Source organism: Strix uralensis, chromosome 8, assembly GCF_047716275.1.
Source record: "Strix uralensis isolate ZFMK-TIS-50842 chromosome 8, bStrUra1, whole genome shotgun sequence".
Taxonomy (NCBI): domain Eukaryota; kingdom Metazoa; phylum Chordata; class Aves; order Strigiformes; family Strigidae; genus Strix; species Strix uralensis.
This window is the reverse complement of record NC_133979.1, coordinates 32,973,665-32,989,539: the sequence shown is the minus strand read 5'-3', so window position 1 is coordinate 32,989,539 and position 15,875 is coordinate 32,973,665. Positions and strand designations below refer to the sequence as shown.

Sequence of the window (15,875 nt, the reverse complement as noted above, 5' to 3'; positions counted from 1 at the left end):
GATGGGAAAATCCGGCTGCCAGCCCTGCATGTCAAACGTAATTCAGCAGCATTAGTCCCCATCCTCCAAATGCGAGTGGTCCCGTGGGCGACAGCAGCGTTATGTGCATGTGGCATCGGCTGGCTCCTGCAAAACCCTAATCACTTCATACGGACCACAAAGCTGCTCCTTCCATTTGGTTAATGAATCCAAGCATAAAAGCAACATGTGGCAAACTAACCATGAAAGAAAAGCCTCATTAATGTATCATTCTAGAAGGACAATTATAAAGGTGTCATGAAGGGCAAACAGGAGGAATCTGTTTTAATTGTTCAGGAAGACACAAATTGCAGAAGATTCTCAAATTTTAGTGCAGATGACTCAATCTCTGGAGATTCTTTGCTGAAATTTACTGTTTTCTAGGATGTTCCTTTTTGTATTGGCTTTTTGGGAGTCATCTGATCAGGAGACTGAGACAACAGAATTTGGTATGGGTGATAACTTACATTCTATAAACAAACAACACCGCCGCCATGAACTCTCTCTCTATATGTATATATGCTACCTGGGCTGCAAACACTTCACAATGAGATTATGGATAATTAATAAACAACTGTTCGGTTGCTAAAAGTTTCCTCCTGTTCGAGTCTCGCAGGCACACAGACAACAGTGCTGCCTGCTTAAAGTGGATCTGTTCACGCTGGAGGAACTACCTACCCCCAGTGATGGGGCCCGTAACTAGGGATTTCATCTTGAAAAGGGTTTAACATGCCCAAATCCTATTAACTTCTAAGAGAGCTGTGATTACCATGCCCCTTTTAAGATCTCGAGCGAATAATTTTAATTGCTGTAACACGTTTTATTTGTTTTTGTTGTTAAATTGTCGTCGGTCCATGGAGAGGGAGATTTTCCGTGGCGGGCGAGTCGGTGAAATACAGAGACTATCTTCATCTTCCAGCCCCGTGCCAGCGGGGACACCGCGCATCCCTCCGCAGCGTGCGGTGGCTGCCGCGGGTGAGGCTGCTCCGCGCTGCCGTCCCGGGGGCGCCCGCGAAATACTTTTTTTGATATAAAACGGGCGGGAAGGATGAGGGTGAGATGTTCACGTAAGCAGCAAGCTAAGAGATCTCTTTGCGTTCGCAGCAGCGCTTGGAGGGCAGGCTGCAACGGGAGCTGCCAAACGACTCTTCCAAACCCAAAACGCGGTGGAGAAATGTAGGTTTTGTAACTTTTCCCGGGACGAAAGACGCAGGTGCGTCCAGGCTGCGCTGACCGGAGCCTCGCCGGGGGTAAGCGGCTCCCACGCGGGTCACCCCGCCCGCGCTCCGGGGCGGGGGCGAGCGGCGGGGGGTCGCCCCTGGCCCGCAGCCTGCCGGGGGAGGGCGGGCCCGGAGGAGGTGCGGCGGCCGCGCTGCCCACGAAGGCCGGCTTTGGGGGCGCTGGGCCGGGCAGGCGGCGCCGCTGCTCCTCCTCCTCCACCTCCTCCTCCTCCTCCCCCCGGCGCGTCCCCGTCCCCGCGGCGGCGGGCGCTGCAGCGGCCGCCCCGCACTGCCGGCGCGGCTCCCGGCGCCCATCATGGCTGCGTGCGCCGGGCCCCGCGCCCCCCGGGCTCCCCCCCTCCTCCTCCTCCTCCTCCTCCTCCTCCTGCTGGGCGGCTGCGGGGCCAGCCTGCCCCCGGAGCCCCCGGAGCCGCCGCCGCCGCCGAGCCCCGAGCCCCCGCCCCTGCCCGAGTCGGCGCTGCAGAAGCCCACCGTGCTGCTGGCCATCATCGCCCGCAACGCCGCGCACACGCTGCCCCACCTCCTCGGCTGCATCGAGAGGCTGCACTACCCCAAGAGCAGGATCGCCCTCTGGTAAGGGGCGGGGAGAGGGGGGCGATACGGGGCACCCCGGCTGCCCCAGCCCTCGGTTTCCACCCCGCTTGTACCCGGCGGGGAGAGGGGATGGAGGTGGGGGGGGGCTGACGGCGCGGCCGTGCCCGGGGAAGGGGGTGTCTCCGCTTCTCCGGCCGCCGCTTCTCGCCCCCCCCGCACCCCGCGCAGGTACCGGGGCTCGGGCGGCTCTGCCCGGCCACTCCGCGGGGGGAGACCCACCGCCGCGGCAGCAGCACCCCGAGGGCGCAGCTCCCACCCTCGGGAGCCGAAGAGCCGGCGTCGAGCTGGGGAAGGAGGGACCAGGGGTGTCCCCGGGGGGCGGCCCCGCGACCCGCGTGTTCGGGGAAGCCCCACGGCACCCGGGGCAGCGGAGGGGACTTTGGCACAGCGGCGGGCGGTGTGGCAGGGAGATGGGTTTTTTCGAGCGAAGCTGGCTCGGAGCCTGGCAATATTCACCGCCTTCGCGTTTGTCGAGATCCACAGCCACGGAGAACGCGTGGCTCGGTGCGGGGAGCCGGGGGGAGCGGGGGGTTTGGCTCCCCGGCCGGTAAAACCCGGGCTTTGTGGGGAGAGGGGTCGGGGTGTGCTAGGGCTGGAGAGCAGGCGTGCTGGGGTAGGTGCTGACGGACATTGAAAAGGAGCATTGTTGTAAGGCTGTAGTCGGAAAGATGGATTCAAAGATGTACTCAGAAATCACAGCATGGGGCAGCTGCGGCGATCAAATGTGTGTCGGGGTGGAGGAGTTAGACCAATTTAGGAACTGGTCAATCTGCCTTAATTTATAAGGGTAAAAAGAAAAAAAAAAAAAAATCTTGCTCTCTCAACCTGACATGAATGTTGGGAGGAATAGGAATTGCTGGGAAGGGTCCAAAGCAGATTTTGGGTTGGAGTGATTTGGGTTGATTTTTGAGTGTTGTAATCGTGTAAAATAAGTAATGGTGCTATAGGGCCTGATCCAAAGTTCACTGAAGTCAGTGGGGAGACTCCTGTTAACTTAAAAAGTAAATAAAGTTTTATTTTGTATAAAGGGATGTGGGGAGGACCCCTCCCCCCGATCACATCACTGATACTAAAGTGTCACTAAGCAGGCAGCATTAGGGGTCTCTGTGTGTGCTCCAGGAACACGGATGTTATTTGTCCTCAAGTACTCTACAGGTCTTTGCGGAAAATCAGTGGCTGGTATAATCAGCACATGGATCTTTTTTGCCAATTTTTTTTGAATTTAGGGTCCACAAAGCAGCGATATCAACCCAAATGTGACGCGCCACACAAATGTGGCTGTGGAATTCCAAGCTGGTGTATGGTAGTGGGTGAATGACAGACTCACCTGTGTGTAGGTCCATGACTCTGCTTCCATTTGTATCAGTAGGAATTTTGCTGGTTTGGATTTCATCTTAGCAGATGGGTGTAAAAGTAGATACTATCAGGCCCTACATATGGACTGTGACTCAGCTAAGCTTGGTGTTTATAAAACGCAGTGGGAGTTGTAAGAGCGGACCTGATCACCGAAGCAGGGTGGATCCTGAAATGCCTCTCGCTGTAGAAGTGCAGAGTAAATCTGGGGTGGTTTTTTTTTTTTTTGAAGTCCTGCAGAGCATTGGTTGGCTCTACAACTTTTTCAGTACCTTGCTTGCATTATCCTTACTTTACTTAAGGTTTCTGCAGTATTGTGTGAAAGTGTTTGTGGTGACTGTTCTTGAAATAACAGTGTAAGGTAACTTAAAATATGCTATGATTCTTATAAGCATATCACTTAGTTTTTAAGAGGATTGTGCACAGATAGAAAGCATGGTTAGACTGGAAAATCCGCTGTTGAAAACATCAAGCTTTATAAAATGAGAATGACTAAAATGTCGTGGCAACTGAAAAGGAAGTTCTGTAGATGCTCTGAGTTGCCGCAGAGAGAGAGCAGTACCTGTAAGGTGACAGTGATTCCTTGGAGAGGTTTAGTCCTCTTCAGCTCCCTGATAAGACTTGAGTTTTTTTCAGAACCAGGGAAATTCAGGACGCCAAGTAAGCACTAAGAGGAAGCTCACCAACAGTATTTGTGAAACAATACAAGCCATTTCTGGAAGGGTCTTGCATTTCAGACTTTGTCCCTGGCAGAATCCTTTCACCAGATAAATTCCAGGGTTTACCTGTGTCCCTGTGCCATTGCATTACTGGGATAGCTTGGTGTGAAGGTTGTCAAAGAGTTACGTTCCTTCATTGCCGCTTATATTCTTCGTCAAAATTTTCTTGAGTAAGTCAGCATTCTAAAACACTCAAATGTAGGTCTTGAGAATGAAAATTTAAAAAAATTGTCATCTCTTAAACTCCCATATGCTCTCTGTATTGCTTAAGGGCTTAAATTCAATAGAATTCAGACAAATTTCTAGGGTGGAAGTTTTATGAGTGACAGTAAAGATGAGTTAAGAGACAATGAATGAGTTTGAAGCAGACACTGAATTTTCTTTTGGTAGCCTGTATCAATTTCAGTCTTTATTAGCCTGATTCTGAGAAAAAAGATGTATGCTGGACAGTCTCGTACTCCCTTCTTTCCTTTGGTCTTAATTCTGACTTCGTTGGTTGATGTGCTTGTGAGCAACCTCAGAAGGACTTGCTGGTTACTAATGAATCGAGCAGGCCATTTGGTCTGAGGCCAACTGGCATGTTGTGACCCACGTCCCTTCAGCTAAACGCTTCCTTCCTTTCTTCCTTCCCCCTCCAAGAGTCAGGAAGCTGCATCCAAACTGCCTCCTGGGGATGGTCCCTGGCCTGTATTAACCCCAGCCATCCTTGTCTCAGAGAGTACTGGTGGGCACAGGCCAGACCACCCCAGGATTGTACTAATGACTTAATGATGGGAAATTTTGTGAAACAGTGTTCAGGTCTTTGTCCTGGCCCTGCTTAGCTTGCTGGGGTAGACTTGGCCATAGGTAGTCTGTGAGCCTTTGGTGCTGGCCACTGAGGTGGGAACAGCAGAGACTCCCCACCTTGGCAGCAGAACCCAGCTTCCCTCTCTGCTCGTCAAGCTGGTGCTTGTGTAGCTGTGGGAGAGTAGTGCTGGAAATGATGGTTGTCCCTTCTTGCGAAGGAGGAAGAGGTCACAGCCCTCCCCTCAGGTGCCTGTGGAAAGCCTAGCCAGTGTTTGGCTCAAAAATAGGTAACTCTGAGAAACAGGCTAGTACCCAGCAACAGTAGAAAGCCTAATGAAAACATGGCTGTTGGACCTAAGTCAATCTGTTCTTTAGCTAGGGAGTGTTCTTCTAATACGCTCCTTGTGTGGCTGTGCTTGGCATGTTTACTGGGGTGGGCTGAGCTTTCCTCGGGGCTGCATCAGTGACGCTCTGCTGCAAGCCCAGCCTAGCTGAGTTAGTCAACTTGGGCACATTATGAAGACTTACTGCATTGTTTGTGTTGGTGTTGGAGAACTGCAAAGGAAGAGAAAAATGTTCTTTATCTTGGATGGAAATGGCCCAGAAGTTACGTAGTTAGCATGCCCCAAGACTCTTTTGGGTGGTTTGAGGTTGTTTTTCTTATTCTGAACGTTAGCAATTGCTGCCTCTGTTTGAGATCCACTCAATTATAGGTAAGGAATGATTGTTTGTCAGACAGGTTCATCTTGGCTGTAGTGGGCAAAGTAAAAGCGTGTGTATTCAGCAGTTTATCACACTGGCTTACGTTTTCCTTAGCCTCGGATTAAGTGACAGTATAGCAGAGAAAGTTGTCTGTAATTTCACCTTTAAATACCTGCTAGTTCATAGTTATGGGCCATCTGCTCTCTCATCTTTTACTAACCTGGGGATTAAGTGCCTGCATAAATGAGTTGGTGCTTGGAAGCAATAATTACGTTCTTCTGTGCTGGAAAATCTGTGCCTGCTTTGCAGATTGGAGTATGCTTATATTTCAGAAATGATAACATGAACGATAGGTGAGATTGGTGGAAAGCTGGAATAAATCCCAGATGAGAGATCAGTGGATATACTGTAACACTGGCTCTGGTGAGTGAATGGTTTCAACTTAAAAGAACTAGTTCTAGCTGAAAATAAAAGCTGATGAGATCAGTATAATACTTAACTTTCATAATTATATGCTATTAGTGTAGAACTAGCTGATGATCTGAGCGTTCTCTTATTCTTCAACGGTTTACTTTTCAAATGTAAAAAATTCTACATAGAAGACAATTTCCGGTAGGATGCAGGGATCATTTGAAACTTTAATGGGTGTTATTAGTCACTGGGAAGTGTTGGCTTTCAAATGCACGGTATTTTCTGTCTGCGTTTCCATTTGTGCAACGAGGTCACTTTAATCTTCATGGTCAGTATTAATCACTTAGGAATGCTGAAGTTCCAGTCTGCTGGCTTTGTCTCTGTTGCTTCTGCCCACTGGTGTTTTGCATCTACTTAAAATTTGCTCACCTGTGCTGTCACTTCCACATAACAACAACTTAAGTTTTAGAAATTAAATTGACTTTTCACTTGGCTTGTCATTTAAACTTGTGGGATTTAATTTCCCATTCATGTTGGTGGATACTTTAAATTTATTTATTATATAGCTTTGATAACAGTGGTAGACTAAGTGGGGCTAAAAGTGAGATGGAACTTTTTTCTGGGCTGCCCAGGGAGGTGGTGGAGTCCCCATCCCTGGAGGTGTTTAAGAGTAAAGTTGACATAGCACTTAGGGATCTGGTGTAGTTGGGATCTGTCAGTGCTGGGTTAACGGTTGGACTGGATGACCTTCAAGGTCCTTTCCAACCTAGATGATTCTGAGATTCTGTGAACTTGCACAGCCTTGGAGTTATGATTAAGGTGACGATCCTGTTGTGCAAGATGCAGCATAGTCTTTCTTCCAGTGAACTTGTATTCAGATAACTACATCAAAAGAAAGAATGGGAGTAAAATATTTCCATTTTCTAGCTGGAGAAATGGGGGAAGAAATGTTAAGTAGCCTACGCAAGATTCTTGAATTTATTAAGACCAGAGATACTATTCATAACTGTGTCACATGACATCAAGAAACTGATATTTCTTGATGATTCTTTCTTACTGAGGTCACTTTTACACTAGAGCGTGGTAAATTTACGTAAGGAATGGAAAACCAGAGAAGGCTAAAGCAGTGATCCCATCCCAATATCCACAATAACTTTTTTTTTTTTTGTCCTTTGGGTCTGTCTCCCTCATCTAAGTCTTGGCAAACTTAAGCAAATGACATCATGAAATTGTTCAGCAGAAGCATTTGAAGGGAAGTTGAACATTACTGCTGTGCCTCACTGAGGTCTGCATGGCAAGACTTAAACTGCTCTTCAGCTAGAAACTTTGCAGTTCTGCAGAGAAATGATAAGCATCAGCTGTGTGATGAGAAACATTTGCTGGGTAGCAGTAGTTTCTTTGTTTCTCCTACTGTGCTCACGAATTGCTAGATTCCGATGGCTTTTTGATGTCATTAAAGAGCCTCTTGCCCCACGCTTTGTACTAGGGTCTACTAGACATGAATGTGAATACCGGGAGCTTTCATAAAATGAATAAGTAGCCCTCCAGAGGTGAGGGGATTATACCATAAAAATGAGGTCTTGAAATGTGTAGGAATTCTGTGTGACTAGTCAATATAATACATTGTGCGTGTTCGATTTTTGGTCTGAATCCTGCATGCTATGTATCTCTGAAAATGCAGCCATTTATTTTGGCTGCTATCTTTTGGCAACCACGTCTATCCTGTTACCCATTTGTCTGTCGCTTGTGTAATTGTCCACCTGGTGCATTGTAATGCAGGTGTTGGGTTTAGAGGCTAAATGCCAATAAAATAATATGTTGTCACAATCAAACAGCAGGACAGAGTTCAATATCAGAGGCTGTTGTTTATTATAAGCCTTTGGATGCTTTCAAAGGTCAGGGAGATTTTTTTTTTAGTATGTGTGAAGTAGGGGTGAAAAGACCTCAAGGGGTTCATTCCTGCCCAGGGCAGGATCCCGCTTCATCCCTGACTTGTCCGTTGCCTGAGGTTGGGATGCCTCATCCAGTCAAGGCTGGTGACTGTCAAGGTTGTGTGCTGTCATGTCTTCTGAAGCTTGTTCAAGCGTGGGGGGCGTGGGAGGCAGCTGGGGGAGTGTGTCAAAGGACCAGCTGCAACCAATGTTGGCTGTAAAGTGCTGGAGTTAATTTGTCCTTTAAAAAAATGGCGATTTCACTTGAACGTTTCTGGCATACAAGCTATTTCAGCTTCTTAGCTTTGGGTGAATCTGGAAGCAGGGATCAGTTAGATCTGCTCCAGGTGAAGTCTGTCCAATTCCTGCTGTCGTTCTTTTATTACAAGGACAAAAACCTTTTCCCTTCAGAGTGTCCCGAGGCTAATGCATGGATATCCTAGAACAGTGAAGGTTGGAAGATGTGTCTGAAGGTTGTCTAGTCTCAACCCCTGCTCAGAGCAGGTTCAGCTGGAGCAGGCTGCATATTTTAGGTCAAGTTTTGACCATCTCCAGGAATGGTGACTCCGCAGTCTCTGAGCAACCTTCTTCAGGCAAGATAGTCACTGGCAAGGTGTGTCTTGGAAATTTGTACCAGCTGAGGGTGAGCCTAGCAGGGTGGCAGACCTTTGGGATGAAGACAAACTTGCATGAGGACTGCTGTTCCAAATGCTTCCGCTCCCCCTTTCCATTTTGCACGTTCTTTCTGCTAAATGCAGCTTGCCACCTTTTCCGAAAGCTGCCTGGTGGCTGCTAGTGAGGCTCCTGAAGAAGAGACCCCAGGTGCCTGAGCACAGCTGGAGCATGGCTGGTTCTGGGGAGGTATGGCATGGGCCTGCCTTAGGAGAAGAAAACAGGGAGTGTTTGCTTGAGGGACCAGAGAGGGGATAGCAGGGCAGCTAGCCCTGTTGTCTGTCAGGATGTACGCTGAGCCACAGATTGAGGGCATTCTTGATCTGTTATGTAAAGTATCACAACACCTGCAGTTATTTATCTGAGTCTGCTGGGACTGAAAGTCTTCACATACCAAGTCGGGATTCTCTAAAAATAGATCCGTGATACACATGGTGTGCAGAACACTGGGAGCTGCCCATCGCCAGCGCTCGTGTCGGTCTTTGGTCCTGCGGTGAGGGACACTCCCTGGAAGACCATATGGGTAGAGAGAGGACAGAGACAATGCAGGGTGCTGTCTGTCAGAACCTGGAATTTCCTTCCTGTGGGATGATGTCTCAGACTTAATATTATTTCAATATATTTATGTGCATCTCATTTCCTTTATTTTAGTAAAGCATAGTGTATGTTGATGATGCTCATTGCCAAGGGTGGATTACAGCTAAATGGGGCCCACATGCATCAAAATTTCAGGCTAAAGAAACATAGGAATAGAAAATTTGTTAGTGGTTTCTCCAAGGTGGATTTTTGGCCATTTTCTGCCAAAATGCCCAGCTCCTCCAGACAAGCATGTGGCACTGCTAACAGGCTCATCAATAAAGAAAAAAGGACTTTTTTTTTTTTTTTTTTAAATGGAACTGCATGATTTACTTCATTCAGTGCCTGAATCCAGTTGTTAAATATAGAAATGATTGAGTTTGGGGGTGTGTGTGCACATATGTGTGCATATCTGTCTATATACCTGTATCTGGTGTCCTTGGACCAGTGTACTTTTGGTACTGTAGAATGACTCTGGTTTTCTTGCTGGAAGGTTAACAGAGGACCTAATAAATATGTGGTGATTTTGAACTTTTGCCAGCTGACTGTGGAACTGGTGTATGCTTACAAATGAAGTTTAGTCACCAACGTTTTCTGAGAACTGTTTTTGCTGTGGTAATGTTTTGTAATGGAACATGTTGATCCTCTTCTTGACAGATGTGGCACTGCTAAATAAATGGCTTAATTTTGTACCAGAGAGCGGATAAGGAGTTTCACTGCAGAGGAGTGGAATTATGGGCATGCAGTATTTCTTATGTTTCTGTGGGAGAGGTGATCGCCTATTCAAGATAGCTATAAGACATGCTGGGAAATAAGATCTCCTTACTCAGGAGTGAAGGCTGGTATATCTTCTGCTTTCGTTCAGACCAATTATTTACATAGTCAATATGTCTTCCCCACTTACTAAGATATAACTATACTGTCAGGTAAAACAGCATGAAAGCTTATGATGTTTTGGGATGGGGATATGTTTTCGCTTAAGTCTGTCCTTGCTTCTTTTCCAGGGGCTCTTAGAACACTGGCACGGCTGGAGATGTCAGCTTCAGTGTTATCCCTGATGCCCATGAGGTTGTGATACATGGAAGTGAACAGGTTTCTAACTGTTGCCCTTTCATTCTGCCGGTATGCACTGACAGGAATAACATACCTCTTCTGAACATAAGCAGATCTTGAGCTGAACCAGAAAATGCATTAAATTTGAGGGTGTTCCCCCTGCAAGCCCTTGGGTTCCTGAGGATCTAAAAATCTTGCTGAAGCAGAAGATGGTGGGAGTCCATGTAAACTACAGTGCCACGGTAGGGCTTATATAAGCTCTTTCATATTTGGAAAGTTTCAGCTCCAATAGGGATTGATTTTTATTTTTTTAAATTTTTTTTAAAAAGATTTTTTTTCTGTAAGTAGGAAAAATATGACTTATTTATGTTTTGTTTCGTTTGTTTTTTCCCCAGATAGAGTACAGGTTTCCTTTGAGTCTAAAAGGATTGCTTGCTTATTTTCAGTCTTTGATCCCTCTGCAGAGGAAAGGTTATGCGTGGCTGCAGTCTGGTTTGAATTTTGCCCAGTGGCAAAAACTAGGTTGCATTAACTGTGAAGTGTTAGCTTATATCCCAAAGCAGATAGTAGGTGGTTATCTCTTCCCTTAGCAGATCAGAATCTTGTTCTCGCTACTTGTTCAACAGCTGCTTTTAAAATGGATACTGCATTGTACCTTTGGGGGTAGAATAGGAATTTAAGGCTGTAGTTTGAGTTATTTCCTCAGTATTTTCAATCATTCTTGTCCTTACAAGGTACTTAGAAAAATTGGAGGAAAAGGCTGTTTCCCAGCATTCATACTTTGAACTGCTAATTGTGACATGGAAGTTAAATGTTAAACTCTGACAAATGCAAATGCTTTGATTTTTTTTTTTTTTTTTTTTTTTGCTTCCGTTTATTGGTTTGAATCCATGAATTATTCCACACCAGACTTCAGCCAAGTGAATTTAAGCAAGTTCCCATAGTCAGACTACTGTGCACACTGTGTCATTGGACAGTCAAAAGCCATCTTGTGGCAAGTCCTAGAAGGAGGTTAACTAGGAAGTGTGAACTTTAAACAACCAGGAGAAGCTACGAGAAACCTTTTCTGTTTCAGTAGTTTATGTCTAGGAGGCGAAGAGGAACGTGGCCTATAAAGCTTTGCAGCAAGACTCTTCTCTCTCCTTTAATCATCAGCACTTACCAGTTTATGTGGGGATGCAGGGATGAGATGTCATCTTTGCATCAAAAATGTAAACCGATGCGTTTAAGATTAAAAGCTCATTGGAGAGGAGTCTCTGGTTTAACGTTTGCTGCAGAGAGGAGAGCAGGTGCATAGCCTTGACCTTGGCTGCACTGCCTCAGCCTGTTGCAGCGAGCTAGCTGGTTTCCCTGATGCGTGCTGGAGTGTGGACCTTGGCCGCTTCATCTTGCTGCCTGCCAGTAGGGAAGTGACTTTTTGGGGTAGTTACGTCTCTCAGCAGCAGCTCTGTGTGAGAAGATAAATAAATACTGCAGCAGCGACACAGCCCATGGAGAGGAGTGATGGAGGGAGGGCTGGTGTGCTGATTTTTGTAATGTCCTCGGGTGCCTATTTTTGGTGCTGTCTTAGGTTTGAAATCCCACGATCCTGAGATCTAGCTGCAGATTTCCTACTCAGTGGAGTGTCAGTGCTGGGGTGCATACTAATGCTATTAAGTTCCCTTGAGGTTTACTGAGGGTGTGTTTTTGCTCTTGAAAATTCTTCTTCAATGAAGTGTCCATTCCTGTAGTCTAACCAGAATTTGTAATGGACACCATAACCCATAAAGACAGTGACAAAAATATTTAAAGCTAAGTGAAAAGCACAGAAGTTACATGCGCAAGTCACTACACTAGAATAACAAGAATCCTGACAAAAAAAGACATTGAAAATGAAAAGTCTGCGTAGGAACTCTACCACTAGGGCAAAGACTTACGGTTTTGTTTTGGAAAACAGCAAAAGTAATGCTATTTCTTATTTCTGCAAACTGAGGGATTAAAAAGAGTTCTGGTGTCTTCAGGAACTGATGGCCTGCATTTTATTTCTTCTTAATTCTTGGCTAGAATTGCTGGTAAGGATTGGGAAAAGGGGATTGAAGTGCCTAGTTTATTACTGGATTCACCAAGCCTTTGTTTATTATTGCTATATCAAAAATATAGTATTACATTGGTGTTGGCCTTGCCGTGAGGTGTGCTCTTCTTCAGGTGCTGGGTAGCTGGGTGAAAGAGCAGTGGGAGGAGGCGTGCCATTGTGTGAATGGGAGGAAAACGGGGTCTTCACAGAGACCCTCCAGAACAAAGACCCTGAACCCCATGTTACAAGGAAGGAGGGACAGCTAGAGACTCTGGAAGGAGCGGTGGATGAAGACTCGTAAGAAGGGAGAGGCTGGAAACTTGGCACTCTGGCAACACTGCGAAGTCTCCTTGTCTGTGGTTGTGCAATTGCAGAACAGGTATAGGGCCTGGAGAACAGGTGAGGAGGAAGATGTCCCCTCAGAGACTGCTGAAGCTCCATCAAGTGTCTGCATGAAGGAAAAAGAGGGTGATAGTTCTCAGAAGCCATCTCCTCTGGAGGATGGGGGCAACTGTCTGCCAACCTGACTTGATGTCCTAGGGTGTTGCAGGGAGATTGCTGAAGCTTGTCCAGCTCTCTGGCTATGCTGCTCATCCATGTGAGCACCAGTGACACTGCCCAGATGACCCTGAGTCCTGAATGTAACAGAAGTACTGCACTCAGGGACCCAAGTGATGTTTTACTCCTTTCTGTGAGAGGAGAGGTGTTTTTATTTCTATAACACACACCTCCTTTCAACCTGTGTGACTCTGTGACATTGACTAGAATCAAGGTTACAGTTACTGGTAAAGAATAAAGTTTAGGGTTTTAAGTAACCCCCTTTGTTTTCAGATTTTGTAGGGCCTGCAGGATTAGGAAAGAGTCGGTGTTGTATGTTCTGGTTTAGCGTTGGGTTTGTCCCCTCGTTAAGATTACGGTCTGGGGAAAGACGAATTGAAGGGCCATGCTTGTTACACCAGTCTAGATCAACCACAGAGATGAGAAGGGATCAGAGCTGAGATTTCAGTAGGTATTTGGGAGAAAAAACCTTGAGGAGGCAGTTTTGAATGGCTTCGGGATAGATGAGAAGGGCTGTTGCTCATAACACAAGAGAAATACATTTCTTCTTAATGTAGTTTTGGTTCCCTGGGCATGGTTATGGTTAGAATTATGATCTGAGTTAGGGTCTGAGGAGACAAAAAAGTGCAAAGGGTTGGTATTATTGTTGTGTTCTGTCCTAGCTGTGGGAACTAAATGCGCTGGTGTCCATAAGGGCCAATGCCTTGTGTTCAGTTTTCTGTAGAGACTTATCCCCTGGCTATGATTAAGGTTAATCTGTAAAGGTAGGGTGGGTTTAAGGTTTAGGAAAAAAGGATTGGAAATCTGTTTGCCTTGCTGGGAGTCTTAATCCTTTAGGGATTAGTCCCTGATACCAGTTATGGTAAGGTTAGTGTTTGGGGAAAACGTTGCTTTGAATCAATGTATTCTGTTTGCTTTTATTGTGGGAATTCCTCCTGCAGGAATAACTGAAATTAAGGTTGGCGTTAGGGTTTAGAAAAAGAGAACTTGAAAAGGCACTAAAAACAGAGGAGGCGAAGTTCAGCTTTTCTCTAGAAATCTCTGTTGACCGGGGTGGGGGGTGAGGAGCTTGAGCTCTCTGTTACTGTGAGAAGTGCTCCTGGGGCTGGCACCGGGGATGGTACTAGGGTTTGGAAATCCAACGCTTCCCAAGCAGTGTTGAGTGCTGAGCTGGGCCCGTGGCAAATGGCAACAGCCTCCTCCCTAAACAGAATTCTCTTCTGTGCTTCTGTTTAGGGAGGAGGCTGTTGCCATTTGGGGATGATGCCTTATGTTCTGTTTTACTTTACAGATTGCTCTACTGTGTGCAAGTAGGGTTATGAGTAGGTTGGGGGATTAGATATACGATTGGAGAATGTAGAGTTTTAAAGTTGTTGAATTCAATGAGGCCTGCAGGCTTGGAGAGGAGTCTGTGGTCAGCAGGAGGGCCAACACCTTATATTCTCCTTTATGGTACAGCTTATCCATTATTTCCGATTATGGCTAGGAAATGGAACAATTTGGGCACTCAGGTCGCTGCTGGATTCTGCTGCTCCTGCAGAGTTAGGAGGTTTGTTGTCTAGGGGAGACCAAGGCCTTATGCCCTTCTTTTATGGTTTGGAGGGGGTTTCTGTGTCTAGAATACCTATATTGCAAACTCCAACCAAATCCTAGTTCGAGAGTCCTGTCTTGCTGCTGGATTTTGTGAGCAATAGCCTTTCTACTTATTTTAGTTCTGCATTTGTCAGTGCTGTGTGGTTTTTTTTTGAATGGGTCTGCTAGTTATAACTGAGGCTAGTGTTTGAGGCAATTGCAGATCCTGTAAAACCACAGAATCACAGAATCATCCAAGTCGGAAAAGCCCTTGAAGCTCCTCCAGCCCAACCATGAACCTCACCCTGACCGTTCCCAACTCCACCAGATCCCTCAGCGCTGGGTCAACCCGACTCTTCAACCCCTCCAGGGATGGGGACTCCCCCCCTGCCCTGGGCAGCCCATTCCAACGCCCAACAACCCCTTCTGCAAAGAAATACTTCCTAATATCCAGCCATAGGAGATGGAAGAGGGTTGGTGTCAGTGGGCAGCAGCGTATTCTGTTGTGATGTATACAAGGGACCTCTGTGTACCACAGCTGGAATAGCTTGGAGGTTAACTTTTAGGTTTTGAAATCTAAATATTCAAGTACCTGTTTTACTGATGGGTTGTACAGGCTTAAAAAGTCAGGAGAAGGAGTGGTGTCAGTGGGGGCCAACGCCTGATAATCTCTTTTGTTATGGAAATGATCCCTTACTATGTGAGGGTTTGAATTAATTTATGTTTTGGGAGTGGAAAACTTTGAGAACTCCACTTATGGAGAAAAGAGGCTTATAACAGTGGAGGGTGTGTATTATGATCTTCTGTTACAGAGTGATCCCCCGGGATTGAACTGGGGTATTTTAGGGGATTGCGATTAGGAGTGAGATTTGGAAATCTGAATTTGTTGCTGTATTCTGTGTGGCCAGCAGAGTTTGGAAGAAGGTTGGTGTTGACTTAAGTGCATGGTATTTTATTCTCTGTTAGTGTATGTATGGAGTTTCTGGTTAATACTTTTACTAGAATGAATGCCTGGAACTCTATAGCTTCTATAGTTTGACTTGGTTCTGTCTTCTTCAGTGCCCTCAGATGGAGGTGCGATGTTGGTAGAGGTGAATTCCTTCTGTTCTCTTTTGCTGGATGGAACAGCTTAGGTCAGGGTTAGGTTTTGGGAGTTTCAGGCTGCTGCAAACTGAGATATGAGCAGATTTTTCAGGCCCTGGAGGTTTAGAAAGAGGCCTGTTGCTGATAGGAGCCAAGTGCTGCATGCTCTTTTGTGCTGTTCCCATGTGCACTGTTTGTATCTGGTTTAGGGGCAAGGATGGAAAGTGCAAAGGTTCCAGACCCCAAAGTGTCCTGTAGAGCTGACAAGATGAGGAAGAGGCCAGCGTTGGTAAGGGCTTAGGTCTGACGTTCACTTCACAAAGTAAAAGGCTTGAAATTTCCTTGGACTGCGGGAAGAAGCACCAGCATAACCAGTTCTTGTAACCAAGCAGGGAACAAGAGTAGACCACACTATGCTCATTTTTCCTACTCTTATGCCATTAGATTTACTTCACTCACTCACATAAATCAGTTTCTGGATGCTGCTGGTGTTTGCTCCAAATGATACATGCTTCTTCGTTAGGAAGTTCTGGATGGAGTTTCCGTTCAGTTG

General features: G+C 46.3%; 1 protein-coding gene across 1 annotated transcript in view; it reads left to right on the top strand.

Annotated features, from left to right (window-relative positions):
* Positions 1 to 1,574: 1,574 nt before the first annotated feature.
* COLGALT2 (collagen beta(1-O)galactosyltransferase 2) overlaps positions 1,575 to 15,875 on the top strand; it is a 56,297-nt gene continuing 41,996 nt past the window's right edge. The window contains exon 1 of the mRNA XM_074877105.1: positions 1,575 to 1,832. The gene's annotated coding sequence lies outside the window, so the exon portion shown is untranslated. The remainder of the gene's footprint in view (positions 1,833 to 15,875) is intronic.